This window comes from Podarcis liolepis (assembly GCF_965112155.1).
Source record: "Podarcis liolepis genome assembly, chromosome: 11".
Lineage (NCBI taxonomy): Eukaryota > Metazoa > Chordata > Lepidosauria > Squamata > Lacertidae > Podarcis > Podarcis liolepis.
Window position 1 is genome coordinate 23,310,797 of NC_139565.1, and position 20,981 is coordinate 23,331,777.

A 20,981-nucleotide genomic window follows, 5' to 3' on the forward strand; every position below is an offset into this window, starting at 1 on the left:
ATGGTTGCCTTGCCTTGGGTGTATATTTTTAGAAGCAGGCATTCTTCCTGCAACAGCCTTCCACACATTTGCTTGTGCAGCAGTTAAGCTTGGAATGAATTTTATATTTTAAATTATGCAAATTTTTTTGTATGTGTGTGCAGATTCTATCATCTCTGTTAGGTTGAAATTTGGTTTGCACAGAACAAGGTTAACATGTTTTATGTAGCATATCTTCTTTTTGAAAACAAAACCCCAAAAACCCCAGCAGCGTGCAACCATATATTAAGTTTATCCCTGCAGTTTTAATGAAATTTTGCATGTTAATAAAACAGACATTACAGATTAAACTGTGTGTGTGTGTATATATAATGAACTCACTCGGATGTCATTGAAGCTGTATTCAGAAAACTGTTAATCAGTTGATTTTCTTGTAGCCAATTGAATGAAACTCTTTTGCAAAATTGCACTGAAAGTTAATATTCTCACAGAGAAAGAGGTGTGAACTTGCATTTAGTGCCTGAGAGAGCTAGAGGTTATGTAATGCGGTACCATTTCCAAAAATATCCCCTCTCTGGGCTATTACGTTGTGAAAGTGTGACTGTAATGCTGCTGTCTTCAAGGAGGGAGGGGGGCGGACCCAGCTGCTAATGTGTCTGAGAACAATGGACAAGCTATGCAGTTGGCACTGAATGCACTATTTTCGTCTTGTCTGGTTTTTAAAGTGGGTTAAGCATTAGATGTAGTGTACTTCAAAGAGTCCAGTGTGCTAAGAATAGCATAGAGTTTTTGCAGATCCAGGTATCGGGGATTCTGCTATCCTATAGTTAAGCCTATGGAACACTGAAGTGCCGAGAAACATGATGCATAAGCACATGTGGGAAGGTTGATTTGCAAGCCTTAGACATGCATCTTCCTTGCTGTTTGTCAAATAGCCTCTTGTATTTTTAAATACAAATAGCCATTTTCTCTTTCAATTTTAATCTTTTGCAGAGTGTTCTCCCTGTGCTGCTCGAAAGAACGTGCAGCCCTAAGTCTTAATTGAACCTGAGAATGGTAAGATTTGTTTTATAATTTTATGTATTTATTAATTATAAAAAAAGCTTCTGAAATGAAATTGACATGCTTATTGCAACACATGTTCATAACATGGCCTTTAAAAATGCATCCATTGGAATTTTGAGGATCTGCTATTCAATGAATAATGCACTTGAAAAGTCCTTGTGAGTTGGATTTTCCATTTCCAGGCGTTCTGAAGGGAAACCTGGAAGTTTCTCTTGAAATGAGACTCAGAACAAGAGGAACTCCTTAATGCACCACATGCATTAAAATATGCAAAATAAAAATGCAGAGCAGCATGCTAGCATATCTATTATTCCTTTGCTTTTAAAAGGTCATCAGAGCTGGTGCAGAAATAATTTTTATTTTGTCTATCATATGTTCTTGCCACACAGGAGCTTAGTTACATAGCCTTTTGTAAAGTTTTATCTGGACATCCTTGAGTAAAGCAGTTTTAACCCAAATGTACTCTGCATGGTGGTGTTTATAGTTCTACAGAAGTACACCAGCTGTACAGTAATTTCCATGCGTTTCTCTTTTCAGTATCATTTGTGACTTGGGTATTTGGAATTTTGCTTCCCCCACCCTCCTTATACCCCTTTCTCACATGAAAGAGATTGCCATAATGACCTCTAATGGCAAACTCTGATGCCAAGATTGCAAACTGAGGAAATGGGTGGGAAGAGGATGGCCTCAACAGTACCACATATATTAACCAATATATTATACTGTAAGGTCCAATAAATAATAATGATAACCAATGAATGAAGGGGTGGGTGGGTATTAAGCAATGGAAGGGACCAGATGTTTAATGTCTGAGCATAGTCTGATGGGCCATTGTCAAAAAACATGGGAAGTCATGCGGAGTGACTCTTTTATTGCCTTCTGAGCACGTTTCCCTTCAAAACTTCCTCTATTACCAAAGGAGGAAAGTAATACAGACCTAGCAACTTGACTGCAGTTACACTGCAATTACATTGTTACAAAATTGGTTCCAAAATAATAGACAGCAGGCGGGATAGATGTTGTGAAGAGATTTGTGTGTGGCAAAAGAAAAGGAAAAAAACAAACACCACAATCCTATGTACGATTAACTCTTTTTTAAAGCTGTTTATTATATATTTCATTTGAATTGTTACTTATTTCATAAAATTTATACGCTGTTGGATTGTAAACCAAACAAAACCTCAAAGCGGTTTACAAAAAAAGGTAAAAAATTATCAGTTAATGTGATCATTTGTTTTTTTAATTGTGTTTTAGGAATGTATCTATGTTTATTTAGTTGAGTGCAACCACAGAATTGCAGGATATAGATAATAAGGTTACTAATTACTTAGAAGTAGTAAGCCCCGTTGAACACATGCTCAGTCTTGCAGTGTGAAACAATTAAACCAATAAAATAAGGAATGTATGACAGATTCAACTTTCTCCAAAGCATAATGATTAGTACTTTATATAAATTATTGTAAATTCTTTTTCTTTCTGGAATCCTTTATCTACGAAGTGCTTTTCTCCTTTATTAAATTAACCATTGTGCTAGAAAGTTATTATTATAATTGTTATTATTTATTTAGATTTATCAGTTGCTTGTAAGCTGAATGTCTCCAAGTGACTTAAAATACTGTTTAAAACACAAATAGATCATACTTTAAAATGAAACGAAGAAAAAGCAACAACTTCATAACAGCCACAGGAAACTTTGGCAGCATGCTTTGTGAATATGGATTCTATAGTTAGAGATTGTTCAGTTTATTTCACCAGACATGAGTCTTCGTTTTCTAAAGCCAAAGAAGACTTTTCATGTACTTTACTAGGGAAGATTAATTTTCAAGCAGCAAACAAGTGGTTATAAATGCCAGTTGAACCACAAGTGTACTAAAACTAACCACTGCTATGCATCTGTCATCACAACTGAGGACACAGAAGAGTCATTGTGTATATTGGCTGGTGCCACACAACTTCCATAAAGCTGCAATTTGTTCAGCAATCTTCCCTTAAAATAATAAAATATTGCAGTATGTCCTAAGCACATTCACTGGGAAGGAGGGTCCACTGATTACAATATCATTTGTCTCCAAAGAAAGCATGGTGCAATCCTATACATGCTTACTCAGAAGTAAGCTCCACTGAGTTCAGTGGGAATTACAGCTAAGTATGCATAAGATTGGTGCCCAGCTGTGTGTTTTTTTCAGGATTACAGACTACTATGGATTAAAAACTCTGCCATCACAGAGCTTCTACACAATTGCTAAATCGCTGAAACTTGAGACCTTGTTCAGAAGGATTCTTACTATCTACCACAGACATTCCCTATTCTTCATTACTTCATACAAACACTTGAGTGGATCCAAAGGGCTGAGCAGGCCTTGGAGTCATAGGAGTCAACTCCTAGGGGCCAAGGTCCCTTTGCTCCCCCATAAAATATTTGAGGGGGCCACCCTCCAAGTTGATGGACATTCCCATTCAAATAGTGTATGTGTGCCGCATTGTGTGATCAATTATGTGGGCGAGGTTTGCCAGCTTCCCCCATATTTTATTCAAGATGGCACCCCTGATTGGAGTCCAACTGTGGTCCACAAAACACCTGATAATCCACTCCTGAAGTCTGTGGAACTTTGGGAAGAAGCTTCAACACGATGAGGAGCCTTGTATTAGGAGAAGAAGCGCAGGAAAAAAACGGCCCTAGCAAAGCCCCAATATGAAGGTGGAAGTGATTGTGTACGTCCAAGGAGTTCCTGGTTTCCTCACCATAGTTTTTAAAGTCAAGTTTTAAAAATGACCTAATTCTACTTAGCAGGGGCGCTAATGTCTTTAAATAACCAGCATCTGGCTTTATTGAAAAACCTTGCCCTGAAGTATCTGGCTAACTTTATTATAATTTCTGCCCTCTGATCTGACCTGGAGCAGCCCATGTAGAAACACCTGTATGCTACTCAGTGTCTTAAGCCTTATCTTTGATCTTGCCCTCAGTCATCATCCTGGCTATGCTTCAGCAATTAGCCCCTGGCTTTGACCCTCTTCTCCAGTTACCTCTTTCTGCTGTGCCCTGCACTTTGGTGCTGGCGCCCAGCACAATACTTGTCTGCCCGGTAGTCTCTGATTCTGTCTTGTGCCCAAACTCTGATCTCAGTAAGTCTAATTCTCATCTTGCCTTGAAACATGGCTGCTTTTTGTGCAGGTCAGTTGCTCCCACAGTTCTTAGTTCCCTGCAGGCTTCCACAGGGCTGGCCTTGGAGGGATTCAGTGTGCATCATGCCCAAGAAATCTAATGTGGGCGGCAGGACTGTGCTGCCCCCACTTGCTGTTAATTACATTCCATTTTCTCTCTTGCTCCCTGTGGAGCCAAACCTAAATCAACATTCATTGGGATGTTGGGATGTTAAATACTGAGGTATGCTCCTGTCCGTTTAGTGTCCCCCCCCCCTTCTATGGGTTGGGAAACAGGGTCATGTGATGTGCTAATGCAGCAGGTCCATTTCCTGAAAGGCGCATGGCTCCCGCATGTGGTCTCTGCAGATAAAAATGAAGTTTAATGTGCTTGTTTGGCATGGAAACTGAAGCGGAGTTACTTGCCCTTCATATTTCAAGAGTCCCGGATGGGCCATGTGTACATTGAAAGGATTCTGCAGGTGGTTCCCCCTGCTGTATTGCAGGGCTGCCCCGAAGAAAAGCCTGAGGCAGAAAAGTCTCCCCTCCCCATCCGTTTACAAGTTAAGATGCATTGAACTCCTGGCCTGTCAACTTACTTTGGCGCCTGAAGCAGAAAACTCCACAGCTGTGTCTTTGTCTTGCTGGCAGTAAAAATGCAATAACTGACAATCTGCTACCCTTTTACGACATCAAAAGCATCTGCCTGTGGGGGCTGTCTCATTCTGCCTGAATTGGGTCATGCACCCAGCCCCCCAAAGTCTGTGTGTCTGGATGGAATGAACAGAACCTGAAGCAGGTGCCCTTTGGCGCCATTGTCTAAAAATACCTGCCTGTCTATTTCTCTCTCTCACTCTCTCTCTCTCTTTATTATCTTTGTTAGTTTACAAAGACAGTTTATGAATGTGATCTGTTTCGGGGTGCCATTCGCACCCCAAAAAGTCCGTAAGTAGAGCACTGCTACTGCGCATGCGTGCAGTGCGCTAGAGCGCTTCTGCGTGTGTGTGAAGCACGCAGACCACTTCTTTTTTTTTTCATGTTTGTTGCATCATTTAATTATTGGTTCTTTTTTTTTAATTTTAATTTTTGATTTTATTTATCATTAATACACATATACAAGCATACAAACATACATTTCATACAATCTTTAAAAATATTCAAACATACTTACACTCAATCCCACAAATAGTTCCTTTCCCCATCACCATACACCGACCCTTCACCCCACCTTTGTGTTTGACTTCCAATCTACTCAATTACAATATCTTTCCACTTCTAATATTTTCTTTCACACACCTTTACCCTAATTTCATACTTCTTTTCCTATTACACATTGTTTTCCATCTTATTTGATATTTCAGTATTTGAAACGGAACTTGTTTATTCTAATAGGAGTTCTGATTTTTCGATATGATCTTGCAAGTAGACCACTTCTGTGCATGCGCGTGGGGCGAACCCAGAAGTAAACGCTTCTGGGTTTGGCGCGTTCGTAACCTGAAAAGCCGCAACATGAAACAAACGTAACACGAGGGATGACTGTAAGATTACACTGTCAGAGAACTGGTCCGTTGAGCCCAGTGTTGTCTAATCTTGTGTGGCAGCATCTCTAGAAAGACTCAAGCACAGATCTTTCCTAATCCTGCTATCTGGTCTGTTGGACCTGTATCACTGAGCCACTCAGTCTTAGCGTCTGTGTACACATATGTAACTAGACACATTATCTTCCGCCAATCCTAATGGACATCTGCAAGTATTCCCCACCACCACCAAGAAAGACCAGCTTCTTGCGCATGCTGTAGAACTGATAACACTGCAGAAATAGACCGTTTAAACTCTCTGTGAAGAGAAGCACAATGCATAATTGTTTAGTGATTTTGTTTGTTTGTTTATATAGACATTCCTGTCCCATTCTTGTTTTGCCTATGAACTACTGAGAGTAGCTTTCAATGGCGCAAAACCACAATCGTGTAAATTTAAAAAATACAATAATAATAATAATAACAATTAAAATAATTTCGCTTTTCTGGAAGAAAAGAACAACCACATGCGCTGAGTGAATCCTTAGTCTTATTCCTACAAAATCAAAATATAAATAAGGCTGCAATATTATACATATTTACTGGGGAGTAAGTCCCATTGAGCTCTTCTAAGTAAACCAGTATAGCATTGCACTGCATGGGTACAATCCTAATCCATTCCTGTAAATGATGGTGTATCATCCATGGTATATTTGGGAGACAGTTTGTCCCCAAGCCTGTTCACAGTAATGATTTTGCCTTTGCAAAGTGGCTCTTAACTCCTTCCAATATTATGGCACTGCATAAGCAAGTACAAGTTATGGTAAGGAACAAGTTTTTTCTAGCTTGTGTGTTCTCTGTAGGTAGTATAGCTAGTTTCTTTTGCAGGCTGCAATGTTTCAGTTTAAGAGTTCCTGCATTTTTCTTCTTTATTGGCTAGGTTTTTCATGCCATATTTAAAATGGAAATGCATTTCCACTGTCCACACCCTGACTTTTCTTTAATATATTAAGTAGCTTTTAGTTAGCTACTTTAGTTGGAGTAGGGGAAGACGACCAACATAACCATAGGATGAGTTGGAGTGGGAAGAATTAACGATAGCAAAGAAAACAGTACTGCACTGCCATATTATTGCAATAGGAAGTAAAGCTTGTATATTAGCTCTAACCAAAACATGAGGTCATAATATTTTGAACACAAGGCGGTATTATAGTTACTTGAGCTAAACTGAGGAGGCCCAGACTTGTGTGCACTAACTGAGCCACCAAGATCTATACCTTGTGAAGAAAGCGACCAGTGGAAATCACTTTGGGATGCAAACCTGCACACAGCTACTGTAGAATAAAATCTTCTGAAATTAATGGGAATTTTTGAATCGCAGCCTAAAACAATTTCTGACTCATTGAAAAAAATTATAGATGACATAATATCCTCTGAAATGTACTGCGGCTAGGTGCATAATCCTGTGGAATGAATCTTCTAATTAGTATCCGCAGCTGAAGAAGAGGAAGAAAAGGGGGGAACACGAAGGAAGGTGTTAAAAGGGGCAGGTGGGATTTACTTATCCGCATTTAGTTGCTTCCGGCCTGTTAATGTTCAGCAACTTGAGTCATCATAGGTATCATAGAATCAAGTTGGAAGGGACTCTTAAGAACTGTCTGTAGCCCAACCCCTGCAACTCAGGAATATGCAGCTGTTCCACATGGGGATCAAACCTGCAACCTTGGAATTATCAGCATCATGCTCTAACCAACTGAGCTATGCAGGCACATCGTACAGGAGCGGGGAACAAAGAAGATCTATAGAAGAATGCCAGTGCAAATGCAATGCCAGAGAATTTGGCTATGAAAACAAGAGAGGGTTTTTTTTCAAGGAGGCCTTAGCAATGCCATTTACCTTTACTGGCTCTCCTTAACTAAAATTAAAAAAAAAAACACCAGCTACACACTGCTGGGCATTGATTACTACTATAAAGTTGAGCCAAAAAGAACGCTGGCCTATTTCCAGTAAGGAAAACTACGACAGAAAAGCATCCTTGTTCACAACAGCTGGCTGGCAACCACAAAGTCTACACGGCTATACTGAAGTTGCTGAGACTTCCACTTCTGCTTGCCTTCCTCTCCTGCGATCCTGGTCATCTCCAGTTGCTTACAGTCAAAGCTTTCTATACCAAGGAGTGATCCACAATAGGTTTGGGCAGAGTGGATGCTTACACAAGTTGGCCCTGGTACCGTAACTGCTGGCTGACAGCCTTGCTGAGAAGGATCAAGCACCAGTTCATATCATGCCAGCTCGTGTGCAGGTATACTCATATCACATCTGGGTGTGCCCCATGTGGATCTTGTGAATAGGTCTCCAGGAAACAAGGCTGTCTCTGGTGTTTGCTTCTTGCTACCAGCCAACTAGTGCACTCCCTTTCATCTTGCTCTATGTTAGAACATGTCTTTGTCGTTCCCTATCTCCCTGAGCATCTAGCTCTGAAGTGCTTTGAGAAGCTATAGGGGCCTCTGCAGGCTGACGGCAAGTTCTATTTATAAATTTAGTATGCCACAGCAATACACTAGGGCACTAGAGCAACGAAATGCTTTCTGTCGGTTGCCTAGATCTTATCCTGCCTGCAGAATTCTGTAAATATGAAGGGCGCTGTTTTTCCTATATTTTTGTTAACCAGAAAAAGTTGACCTCCTTATTACCTAGCTAGTTATCAGTGTAGAAAAGTCAAAGATATTGCCATCTCTATCTACCAGATAATGAATATAAGACAGAATGGGACTTAATTCAAATTGTTGCCTTACCAAACAAGTTAATCATCTGGTCTATTGTAGTTGAAAACTACAGTGGTACCTCGGGATGCGAACGGGATCCGTTCCAGAGCCCTGTTCACAGCCTGAAGTGAATGAAATCCACGTCTGCGCGATTCACCGTTTTTGCGCATTCGCGTGATGTCATTTTCAGCGTCTGCGCATGTGCGAGCGGCGAAACCCGGAAGTAACGAGCTCCGTTACTTCTGGGTCGCCGCGGAGCGCAACCCCAAAATGCTCAACCCGAAGCTACTTCAGCCCAAGGTATGACTGTACTGTATAACTAAGGCCCAAACTAGGTGCTATGTGAAATGCATTTACATATTTCATGTAACTGTTTTCCACCATAAGGGAAGCTACCATTAGCTCTAGAGCAGAGGTCGGCAACCTTATCTGAGGATGGGCCGGTCGACGCTCCGTCTGTCAGAGGATGGGCCGGAGCGTGTGCGCACGCACTCTCTCCTGGGTCGGAGAAGCGTGCGTGTGCACATGCTATTTCCGGCGCTCCTCCGACCCGGATGTGAGCCAGAAATAGCATGTGCATGGGTGCTTCTACGTCCCACATGCATGTGCACACACTATTTCCAGTGCACATCCGGGGGGGGGGAGCACCCGTGCGCATGGGCACAGGCAACATAAACCCGGGAGTCAGTCCCCACACTGCACTGCGCCGCACTGGTAAGAGCAGGCGGCGGCAGGGGTCACCATGGGCCAGTTAGACAAGCCTCGTGGGCCGCTACCAGCCCATGGGCCTTGGGTTGCAGACCCCTGCTCTAGAGGTCTTCCTCCTGAGATGTATGGCAGATTCAGGTAGGGAATTTTCTAAATAGCCATGGTGCTGTGTGATAGTCTTAACTTCCACCTGAGGCAGCACAATCCTGGTTCTGATCTTCCCTTCTGGTTGCCGCTCATTTTGTTTAAAAAAAAATCAGATACATGAAATGCATCAACACACTTCACATATTGCCCAGTTTTGCTTTAACGTGAATTGACATTTGGGAGAGAGGGAAGCAAGATTTGTAAAACAGTTTGGCCCTGTCTGCATTATCTGTTTACTATGGCATCAGAAATGGAGGTTTCCCTCAAAATCTGACAGTATGTGGTTGTCCCACCCATAAGACACCTCTCTGTTTCCAGTCTTAGCTTTCAAATTTCCACTTCCTAGCCCCTTTCCTTTCTCACCTTCCATTGTTGCTGGCCACTCCTTCTGATTGCATTAAAGTAATCTAACAACTGAATTTAAGCCACATACAGTGTCTTAACAGAAGCATGGCAAATGAAAGATACGAGGGGATGCCTTCTTCAGAGCCGTGCCATTATTTAAGCTTCTGTGCTTTTAAATTTCTGTGCCTCAACATTTACTTAAAGTTCCAAGGAGCGGACAAAGCAGTCTATTTCTGGACCACACCACTTCCACATGTTCTTATTTCTAATTCCACATTAATGTGCTGTTGGAAAAAAAAACCATGTGATTTTTAAAAATTAAATCTGTACTTGCAATTTTATGAGGTGGTCCACATACTGGCTTTTTTAAAAAGTTCCCATCTCACTCTACCAGTAACAGCTTTTCCCAAGTGGCCGGAAAGCCTGGCTGATGCTGTGACAGCCACATACTTTCAAAATAATGCTGCCATTTTGTTTAAAGGCCACCTCATAACACTGCACATTTTCAAAGGCAAGATTATCATCATCATCGATTTACAAATCACCACCTCAACAACTGTCTCATGGCGACCTACACATAAGATGATTAAAAACAGTTTAAAAACATGAAACAGCAAATACCTGAAACCCTAACAAGGAGACACTTGTGGAAAAGACCAACTGGGAAGACTGTCAGAACACAAATATCTTCAGCTGTGCTGTATCTCAACAGGAACGCTATTCACAGAACAACCACACTAAAAGCCCTCTTCCAAATTACTGCAGAGTGGGCTTCTGTGATTATTGGAACTTGCCGGAAAAGCTTGACCACAGCAATTTACTGGGATATGTAAGGCATGTCTCTCAGATAACCTGGTGTATAAGGCCTCAGGCTAGTTCTCACACATTGAGCTTGGCCCAGTAGCAGATTGGCATCTAGGCCAAATCCTGCAAGCAGGGTGTTCTGTGGTGGCTTTGCCTCCACAAACAACCTAGCCACCAAATTCTGCATCAGCTGCTGCCTCTGCACCAGCCTCAAGGGTAGTCTCACATAGAGTGTATTGTGGTAATCCAGCTATGAGGTTACTAGTACAAGGACATCTGTGGTCAAGCTACCCTGATCTGGGAATGTATGTAGCTGCCTTATCAACCAAAGTTGGTTAAAACATTCCTAGCCACCAAGGACACCACCACCGAGATAGATAGACAGAGATAGATCCAGGAGCACCTCCAAACAGCACATCACCTCCTTCAAGGAGAGCATGATCCCCATCCAGGGAAGGCACCTTCATGGACCCAGGAACTACTCACCCACAGAGGTTCTGTCTTGCCAGGATTCAAACACTATTAGCGCTCATCCATTTCATTGCTGCATCCAGACACAGGTTCAGGGCCTTCTCAAGTATTCTCAGTTCAGATGTTACAGACAAATGGAGTTGGGTATCATTGGTCCAAAGCTGTAATGACTGCTCCCAATGGGTTGATGGAGCGTTGGAAACCTCACTTTGGACTGAATTAGTCATGACATCTAGATCACTAAGGAGACAAACAACTTTGTCCTCAAAATGCCCAGAAAGCAACTCACAGGAGACAAACAACTTTGTCCTCAAAATGCCCAGAAAGCAACTCACAGACCATCTCTGAGGTGTTCAAGGCTCCTAATATAGGTGTCAACAGCCTATGGACCACCCTGAAGAGCTCTTGAGGACAGAATGGAAGCAGTGATGTAGGCCTTCTTTGCTGCTTTTGCTGCCACACAGTAGGCACAACTATGTGCTCTGGCAGAATCTTAGAAAATGACAGGATCCAAAAGATAGCTAGCCGCATTCCAATCCATACATTAGATTCAGTTCAGGTCATTTCACTTCAGAATATGAACCAGATGAACTCCTCAAGCATCCCTGTGTCAAACTCAATCTACCCCAGACATCATAATAATAATAATAATAATAATAATAATAATAATAATAATAATAATAATAATTTATTATTTATACCCCGCCCATCTGGCTGGGTTTCCCCAGCCACTCTGGGCGGCTTCCAAAAGAATGTTAAAATACTATGTTACATCAAACATTAAAAGCTTCCCTTAACAGGGCTGCCTTCAGATGTCTTCTAAAAGTCTGGTAGTTGTTGTTCTCTTTGACATCTGGTGGGAGGGCGTTCCACAGGGAGGTCGCCACTACCGAGAAGGCCCTCTGCCTGGTTCCCTGTAACTTGGCTTCTCGCAGTGAGGGAACCGCCAGAAGGCCCTCGGTGCTGGACCTCAGTGTCCGGGTAGAACGATGGAGGTGGAGACGCTCCTTCAGGTATACTGGGCCGAGGCCGTTTAGGGCTTTAAAGGTCAGCACCAACACTTTGAATTGTGCTCGGAAACGTACTGGGAGCCAATGTAGGTCTTTCAAGACCGGTGTTATATGGTCTCGGCGGCCGCTCCCAGTCACCAGACACAGCTGCCAAATCTATTTGGCAAGAGTTATGGAGGCCCTGTATACCTGAAGGAGCATCTCTACCACCATCGTTCAGCCTCGACACTGAGGTCCAGCTCTGACGGCCTTCTGGCTCTTCCCCCACTGCGAGAAGTGAAGTTACAGGGAACCAGGCAGAGGGTCTTCTCGGTAGTGGCGCCCGCCCTGTGGAACGCCCTCCCATCAGATGTCAAGGAGATAAAGAACTGCACAACTCTTAGAAGACAGCTGAAGGCAGCCCTGTTTAGGGATATTGTTAATGTTTGATGTTTTATTGTGTTCTTATATCTCTTGGAAGCCACCCAAAGTGGTTGGGGCAAGCCAGTCAGACGGGTGGGGTACAAATTACATAATGATTATAATTTCCTAGTCCAACTATCCATGATCCTTTCTCTCTGGCAATGATGGTACTTGAAGCTGGTCCTCTACTTTTGCTAAAGACACCATCGTATTACATTTTCTCTTTTCCCAATCTGGTGTTTGTAGGCTTCCAGTGAAGTCAAGGGTGTGATTTGGCGGGATCATTCACAGCCCTGTTAAAAAAGAAAGGTTGGTTAAAAAAACAACAACCCTCAGTTCTTCCACTTATATTTTTTCATTTGATTTCTTGCCACATTTCTTTTTTCATATGAGACTTTGGAAAAATGTTAAGTTACTATGCCGTGAAACCCTATGCATATTTATTAGGAAGTATGCCCCACCAAGTTCAATGAGGATTACCCTCAGGTAAGTGTGCAAAGGGTTGCAGCTTCACCATTTGTGGTATCTGTACGGAAACAAAACAAAAGGAGATAGATTGGGTTCTTCAGGATTTCTGCTTTTTTCCTGTTTCAAAAGTGAGGGTTTTTACACCATTAGCTTTCTTCCAGTGGTAGAAATTCAGCCACGATAGTGATGGACAACAACGAAGATTGGCAGGCAAAATTTTGTAGATTAATGAAATAAAAACAGCAGACATGACTGCTATGCCTAAATGCCCAACTGAGTGTGAATGATGGTTGTGAAGGATTTAAGAGCAGAATGAAGAAAGAGTCCTGCCATCACCTCTCTGAGGATAGCTCAGTGTTCCTGACAATAACTTGGCATTTGAGGAGACAGGTTTCATTTCTGATTTGGAGTAATCAAAATTGTAAATAATCAGATACAAGCATCCAGCAGGTATTGCAGGAAGTAAGACCCTTTGGTGCCTGGGGAGTTCACCCCCTCACATAGTTGAAGTTAAGCTCCACTGATGCCAGATTCTGTGAGTACATGGCAAATTAAGTTACAGGTGTCACATAAACTGCACAGCGATCATTCAAATGCAACAGTCAAATTGTATTAAAGGCAGGCTTATTTCAGTATCAGCTTAGTTCAAAACCAGGTGAGCAAAATGGTGTGTGGATAAGATGACGCAGGGCACTTCTCTGGGTTAAGGGATCTCCGAAGACCCTACAAAACTACTTTATACAAATTTAGACCAGCAGGTGGTGACAGAGTGGCTTCCCCTCTTTGCCCTGTGCACCTACCTCTCCCCTCCCAGACTTTGTGCATCATACTGCATCATCCTTATCACAAAATCTGAAGCCCGGTCATAGCGTTATTCCCCAGAAGTAGTGATTGGAAGAAACAGGCAGTCTGGGGACAGATGGTCAACATTTCAGAAATCCTTAATCCTATTGCTTCTGTGGTGGTCTTCAGGTAAAAAGCAACGAAGAGGAACTTGGGAATTGTGCAAAGAAACTCCCTGAAAAACGATACTAAAACTTGTCCTTTCCCTACAACCACAAACTGCTTCTTAAAAAAATAATTCAGATTCAACTATTTTTCACACAGTGGCAGTTACTACATCAGTTTACAGAGCAGGGGGAGAGAAGGGAAGCAGGCATATTGCATTGCTTCTGCTGAGAGACCAGCTGCCTCTGGCTGTCCCTCAGCTGTCACTTGGTGGCAATCATCCCATCAGACTTCTTGATCTGTGTCCATCAAAGCTGATAACTTTAAGAGCTGGTACCTGGCGTTGCTTTTTCTTCATTCCTTATCCCGTTTTCTCCCCTTGGGCATTGTCTCTTTTAGACTGTAAGGCTGAGTGTGACGACTATGCTGCTCGCTATTTTTCTAAGCTGCTCTGGGAGCCTTTCTTGTCTAAAGAAGCGAAGACTAAACCATTGGTGGCTTTCCAGGGCTGAAGATGGAGGCTGTCCCTCACCCAAGATGGAGATGCCAGGGGGTTGAATTTGGGATCTTTAACATACAAAAACGAGTTTGGCCATAGCATAGTGTTTCTAGGAGATTCCTCAGAACCTCAGTTAGTGGCTTCTCTTGTACACCCTGTTTCAACTTTTTGCTGGTCAGAAGAACTAGAAATTTGCTTTAAAAAAACTCCGGGGAAACCAAAGGCTGGTGAAACTCCTGGGCACCAATGTGGACCCTGCTTGCATTTTGTTTCAAATTATGCACTGCAATTCTGCAAACGACCGCAACCTCATGATTAATTTTTGTTTCATTGTATTAATATTTCTGTAGGTTTATCATCCAAGGTTCACAGAAAGCCAGAAGCACATTCCAATCAGCCATGAGCATGGAGGGTTTCTTCAGGTACTTTTCAAAATATATCTCAGTTGGCATTTTAAAGCTTGAACTGTGTGTTTGCATCGAGTCTTGGGGCTAGCTGCACACACTCCCACACATCAGTTACACACAAACACATGTTACAGAATTTCAGCAGCATTTTGAAGAATTGAAAACGGGGCGAAATATTACAGTGGCTACACATATTGACATGCAAGACATATTTGACCCCTAAATCTTCACAACCTTTGAAGCCTTCAGTGGAATTAAATACAAGTTTTTGGTTGTATTGTTGATAAATAGTAATACTATTGTTAAAATGGCTTTAGGTGTCTTGAGTTGTCCTGACAAGTTTAAACAGCCTTATTTTTGTTTTATTATGTCCAGAATTGGATCTGAAATTTGCACAGGATAAAAATGGTTTCCTCAAAGCCACAAAACATACTGGTCTTATTTTCTTATCCCTCTTTACTGATGACTCAGATATTTGGCAGCAAAATTGGCAAGTAAGCAAAACAGTGAACAGCTGAAAAATAGTTTCAGTTATAGTCCTAGAGCTGTCCTAAGAAGATTCCCACAAACAAATCTGTCATTCAAGCAACAGCACATTTTCTATGCATTTCATTGAAGGAAATTTCTGAGCTGCATGCTGGTTTATATTATGACATGGAAGTGGTTTTATATTATGACATGGAAGCTCCTGCAGCCAATCAGAAGCTGCGAAAGTCACGCCAGACGTTTGGGTACCAAAGAACGTTTGCAAACCAGAACACTCACTTCTGGTTTGCGGCGTTCGGAAGCCAAAACGTTCGACTCACAAGGCATTCGGGATCCAAGGTACAACTGTATTCCAGTGTGTTGCTGCCACTGTGCCATCCATTGGATCTTTCCTCCCCTGTGCAACATGGTAGTGTTACAGTAAGGCACATGCAGTATGGTCTAGGGACAGGAAGCCTTGTTCCCAGGGTTGTGAATATCACTTTATTACCCTTATAGTATGCGTCCATCAGGTAGAGAGGAAAGCTTGATCCATGCACCCTTTTGGCTTCGGCTGGTGGGAAGGGTCACAGATCCTTCCTCTCTGACCATGTGGAATCCAGGAGGTCAGGCACTGGCCAAAGGCCTAGGTCTCAGAAGGACGCTAGACCAGCCCAACCTGCCCCCTACACACTGCTGGGCCTGGGTGGTCATGTTTGGTTCTGGTGGCCAGATAGCTTAGAAATCCTTCGTTCTCAGTCTCTCCCTTCTTCTTGGACCATCTGATGGGTAGAACCAGCTGCTAGCTGCTACTGTGGCCATGCCATTCCCCTTGTGATTCTCCTCTCTGCTCATCCCTCCACCTTCTTTTGCCCTCTGAATGATGGGCTCTTCTATGGCATCAGGAGGTGCTGGCAAGGGAGAGGAGCTCTCTGAACTCCCACAGTGTGATGAGAGTCTCCATTGTAGGCAGTAAAACTGAATAGAGGATTGCCAGCATGCCCCTGCAGCAATAGTTCAAGAGGATCAATTTGCTCATTTATTTCCATAGTGAAGGCTCTGGTGAATGCTTTGGGCTGGCAAAGTGCCCTGTGGGTTGCAGTCTCAAAAATTTGTTTCTTATCTCCCCTCCCCAATGTAAAGAGCCACCTCTGAAACCTAGGGAGACTTCAGAAATTGCCTCTTCCAATACAACTCTTTTGTTCATGGCTAGAATTTTATTAACCAAGGAAGAAGCTTGCAGTGCAGCCCTATTCATGTTTACTCAGAAGTAAGTCCCACCGTGCCCAATGACCCTAGGTTTGTTTAGGATTGCAACCTTATGGATGTTATTAAAGACTTAAATCAATGCAATTTGTCTTTCTGGATATTACCATTAGAATATTATATAGAAATAGAGAACCTTTATAATCACAAACTTAAATTAGGTTTATGCAATTAGAGCTAATGGAACATAACAGATAAATAGTGAAAAGGGCTCAGTCTTCCAATTTTATGAACTCCTCTTTCTAATCTAAAACAGCCTTATATAATGAAGGAGCAATAAAAAAGAATAGATTCATGAATTCAGAATTGCAGACAAAAAAGCCCTTTCTCTTTCTCATGGACTAGACAAGTGGAAATGGTTTGCAAGGAACAGAGAGACTGTATTTGCAGATCCTAGTATGGTCACATGAGATATATATATATTTAATCTTATGACTGTATGGCAGAATTTCAGGGTCGAGATTGTTTTTACAGCTGAAAAGGAACTGCACAACACAATACTTTTGGCACCCTGCCCAGATCTTTCATCTGTCTGTCTGTCTCTGTTGCTTGCATGTTAAATTTTTTAGTTTTCTTCCTATATCCTCTAAGAGTAAAAAAAAGCCATGAATAAAACCAAACAACAAGCAAAAAAACAATTGAGGAAGCAATTGACTTATTTAAGGGAATGTTCTCTAAAATGCAACAAAAGGAGCTTTGAATTCTAAAGATCTTGGGCCAAATTCTCGTGAACTGTAAACCAGAGCTTTAACATAAACACATACATTATTTTAAATTTGAAATATGTCTGTGAGTTCTCAGCTCAGGAGTAGACAGGATCATAGCACAAAACCTAGCGCGCTCTCTCTCTCTCTGTGTGTGTGTGTGTGTGAGAGAGAGAGAGAGAGAGAGAGAGAATTGTATTGCACATACAATGTGTACTGCTTCTAGAGCAACAGTTTCTTAATTGTTGGGTTTTCCTTATAGCAAGAGATGAGCAAGTTATTTCTCTTGACTTAGCATTTTTGACTGTGATTGCCATGCAGGCATCCTGGCCATGTTCACTTCCTGGCGTGAGGTAATATTAGATCAGTACTTCTGGAGGTAGGGGACCGCTGCGGGGGGGAAACAATCTCCACAGAGTATGTGGTTAAAGGCAGCAAAATACTAGGAAATGAGCCCCGTCATCTCCATTTTATCCACAAGGAACAGGAAAGTCAACATGGGGCCCGTATGCCATGTCTGGCCTGCCAAGATTCTTTCTCCTCCCAATTCTTCTTAGAACAAATGGCCTGCTGGAGAGTTGCCACATGGCGTCAGGGCTGGAGTGCATGATCTCAGGGTGAGGTGGAAGACTCACTGCAGGGAAGGGGAACCCGTGGTCCTCCAGATGTTAAGTACAGTTCCCATCATCCCTTGCCATTGGCCAGGCTGGCTGGGGCTGATGGGAGGTGGAGTTTGAATGAACCACAAGTTCCTCACCCCTGCCTTAGTTCATTGTAAATAGTTCAAGGGCTTTATATATGCCCACCCCTGCCCCAGAATGCTGCTGTTTCCACCCAGTGCCAATCTGCCTTCTGCCAGCCCCTGACACAGAGAGAGGCCACTGCTAGTTTGTGCTCCAGCTGATGACCTCCCTTTGCTGGTGTCGCAATGAAATGGGATTGGGCTGCTGGGTATTCTCTTGAGTGTGTATAACTGCAGAGACAGCTTGAATTAATAATGTACGACAGTTGGATTCCAGCTTCAAGATAGCTTTGCCTGAACAGGCTCAGCAGTAGGGCCGTAGAGTAGCAGAATTATTAGCACAGCTAAAAATGCTGGATATGGAAAATCGTGAATATATGAGATAGGGTTGTGGGCTCCCCCCCTTCCACATTTTTGCTTGGCATAGAGGCTAGGAAAATATTCTGCAGCCAATATTTTATTCTGATCGGGAGGCTGCCGTTATTCAAGAGTTTGCCATTTCTGAGTTAAAGAAAATGAGAGCAAACAAGTTTGGATAAGGGCAAGCAAGTTGAAATGTAAACCAGATAAAATGGAGGTGGTATGGCTGATCTGAATGGAGGGAATCAACCTGTTTTAGATGGGAGGGCAACCCCCTATAGAATCCCATTTGTTATTTTGTATTTTTTGTTATAATGTTGTATTTCTAGATATTCATTTTTAAAAATTGTTTTATTGTGTGTTATGTGAATCACTTGGGGATTTTGAATATTATCAGTATAGAAATGTTATAAATATATAAGAAAACTGAAACTAAACAAGGTTAATATAGAGGTGTGTAAACTGATTTCTGATGCAGAATTTCAAGAAAGAAATGTGAGCATTTAATACTTACTGGAATTAATATAAACTAAATTTCAAGACTAATAAGTCTAGCCTATTTACATGTAGCCACAGAAAAGCAAAAAAAACCCCACCCGTTTAACTATCTTGGTTGCAATCCTGCACACACAAATCAGATTTATGTCCCACCTGTGTGCTGGATTTCGCCTATAATGATGAGGACTTTGTGGAATTTATTGTTAGGACTCTCTTTCTGCAGTGTCTCTCTGCTCAAGATAATGCATAATAATGGACTTTACTTTAAATCTCGCTGACATTAAATAGTAAACAGGCTAAACATAGGTTTAAAGTTAGAGCCAGGCTTAAGCACTTGTTATAATATATTATAGGAACTAAGAACTAAACATTAGAAGTGACAGTATGGGAAAGAAAGTATTAGCAAGACAATCTAGATAGTAAAGCACAGCTTCTGGCAGCATGGCCTGCTACCATTCCTTACCACTTTGAGAGAATAAATATGCCTTTCAGTAAATTATTGCAGGAAAAGGGTTCATTACTGGGTGCCAGGAGCCTAAGAAACAAGCCATTTAAGAAGGCAGGAGAAGGCAGGCAGCAAAAAGGTACATTTCAATAACTAGGCAATTTTTTGCAGCACGAATGGATTTTATGTGCACTAAATTAGAAGTGCCAGTAAAAATGGAGCCTCTGATTAACACCCAAATGAATTCATTGGCAGGCAAGCTTGTTAGCATTAATGTTCTGTGCCTTTGAGTGATGGTTTAAAGCAATCTTCCTCATGCTATTATCAGTAAGTTATCTCCCTCAGACGTGTATTAGGTGCACTTAATACGATCCTCACCTGGTCTGTAAATTTATGCAATCAGATTTTACCTTGTTTCTTTTTTGCACACTTGCTTACACTTGGCAGTTTGTGTGCAGAGCACGCAACCAGGTGTCTAACTGCCTTAAGCATCAGCCTTGCACAACCGCATCTCTGCGTCCAAACATATCCAAAACATGCAGAATAAGGAGGTTTGCAGATACATTAAGAACAGGAAGTCTTCCCCTCTGTGCTACCCTTGTGCAAACAATCTATCTTGTTTTCTTGGTCAGAAAATAACAGCTGCTCCTATGTCAGCTTGCTGGGGTTAGGTATTGTTCTTTTACCTGGAGAAGGCCCCTGTGATCTTGGAAATTTTATTTCCAACAGATGGGGCCATACTCTTCAGTGTTGCAGAAAGAAGAAGAGTCATTAACTATGAAAATGGTAGTGATTCCCTTCCGGCCAGAAGTCTGAAACTTTATACTGAGGAAATCTCATGTACTTTGCTGCAAGCTCCTTGGAAGCAGGGTGCGATACAGATGCAACAAAAAATAATACAGTGGTACCTCAGGTTACATACGCTTCAGGTTACAGACTCCGCTAACCCAGAAATAGTACCTCGGGTTAAGAACTTTGCTTCACAATGAGAACAGAAATCATGCTGTGGTGGTGTGGCGGCAGAGGGAGGCCCCATTAGCTAAAGTGGTGCTTCAGGTTAAGAACAGTTTCAGGTTAAGTACAGACCTCCGGAATGAATTAAGTACTTAACCCGAGGTACCACTGTACTGCCCTTTTGCTTTCCAAGATGTAGGAAAGAAAAAGCTGTGTAATGCTCTACCACTTTGTTACACTAGCCAAAGGGCAATTTCTGTATCTTGGGATTACTGGTGCTATAATTTGAGGAATTGTGTGTACCATACTGACATGGTTATTCAGCCAAGATGGAAATTTCCTAAGGCATGGCTTCTGCACCTACCAAGACCCAGAACTCTAGAAAGCGAATTGTAGTGTGTGATGTTTTCTCCATTCATCATAGTTTTGTTGATTGCATTGTGTTTGGAAAACAATATCCTAAACAACATTCTTCCACCTAATACTTTGAACTTGAAGTTGTGTATCCTTAATGTTTAAACCAAGTCTGTAACAAGCCAAATGTATGTAAGGGGAAAGGTTTTACATTGGTACGGTAGAAATGCAGCTAACTCTTTTCTCTCCTCCTCCCACCCTTTTTGTGTAGGACAACCTACCCATCCCAAAGGAAGTCAATCGCAAAAAGAACGACAAGGTGGAAGCTCCGCTCCTGGCACCAGCAAATCGCTATGGACACCATTTCACCAAAATAAATTACCTCTCCTCTTTTTAATCATAACTCCTCATTTGTATTAAATATGATGTATGGGTGTTGATGAGGTCATCATGGTGTCATATATCGGGAATTGTTTCTGTGTAAATCATACGAAGAAAATTACGGGACTCTGAGCCT

At 42.0% G+C, this 20,981-nt stretch overlaps 1 long non-coding RNA gene across 1 annotated transcript in view; it reads left to right on the forward strand.

Moving 5' to 3' along the window:
* LOC310688372 overlaps positions 1 to 20,776 on the forward strand; it is a 342,987-nt gene extending 322,211 nt beyond the window's left edge. The window contains exon 2 of the long non-coding RNA XR_014516904.1: positions 20,273 to 20,776. This is a non-coding gene — a long non-coding RNA (uncharacterized lncRNA). The remainder of the gene's footprint in view (positions 1 to 20,272) is intronic.
* The last annotated feature ends 205 nt before the right edge of the window (positions 20,777 to 20,981 follow it).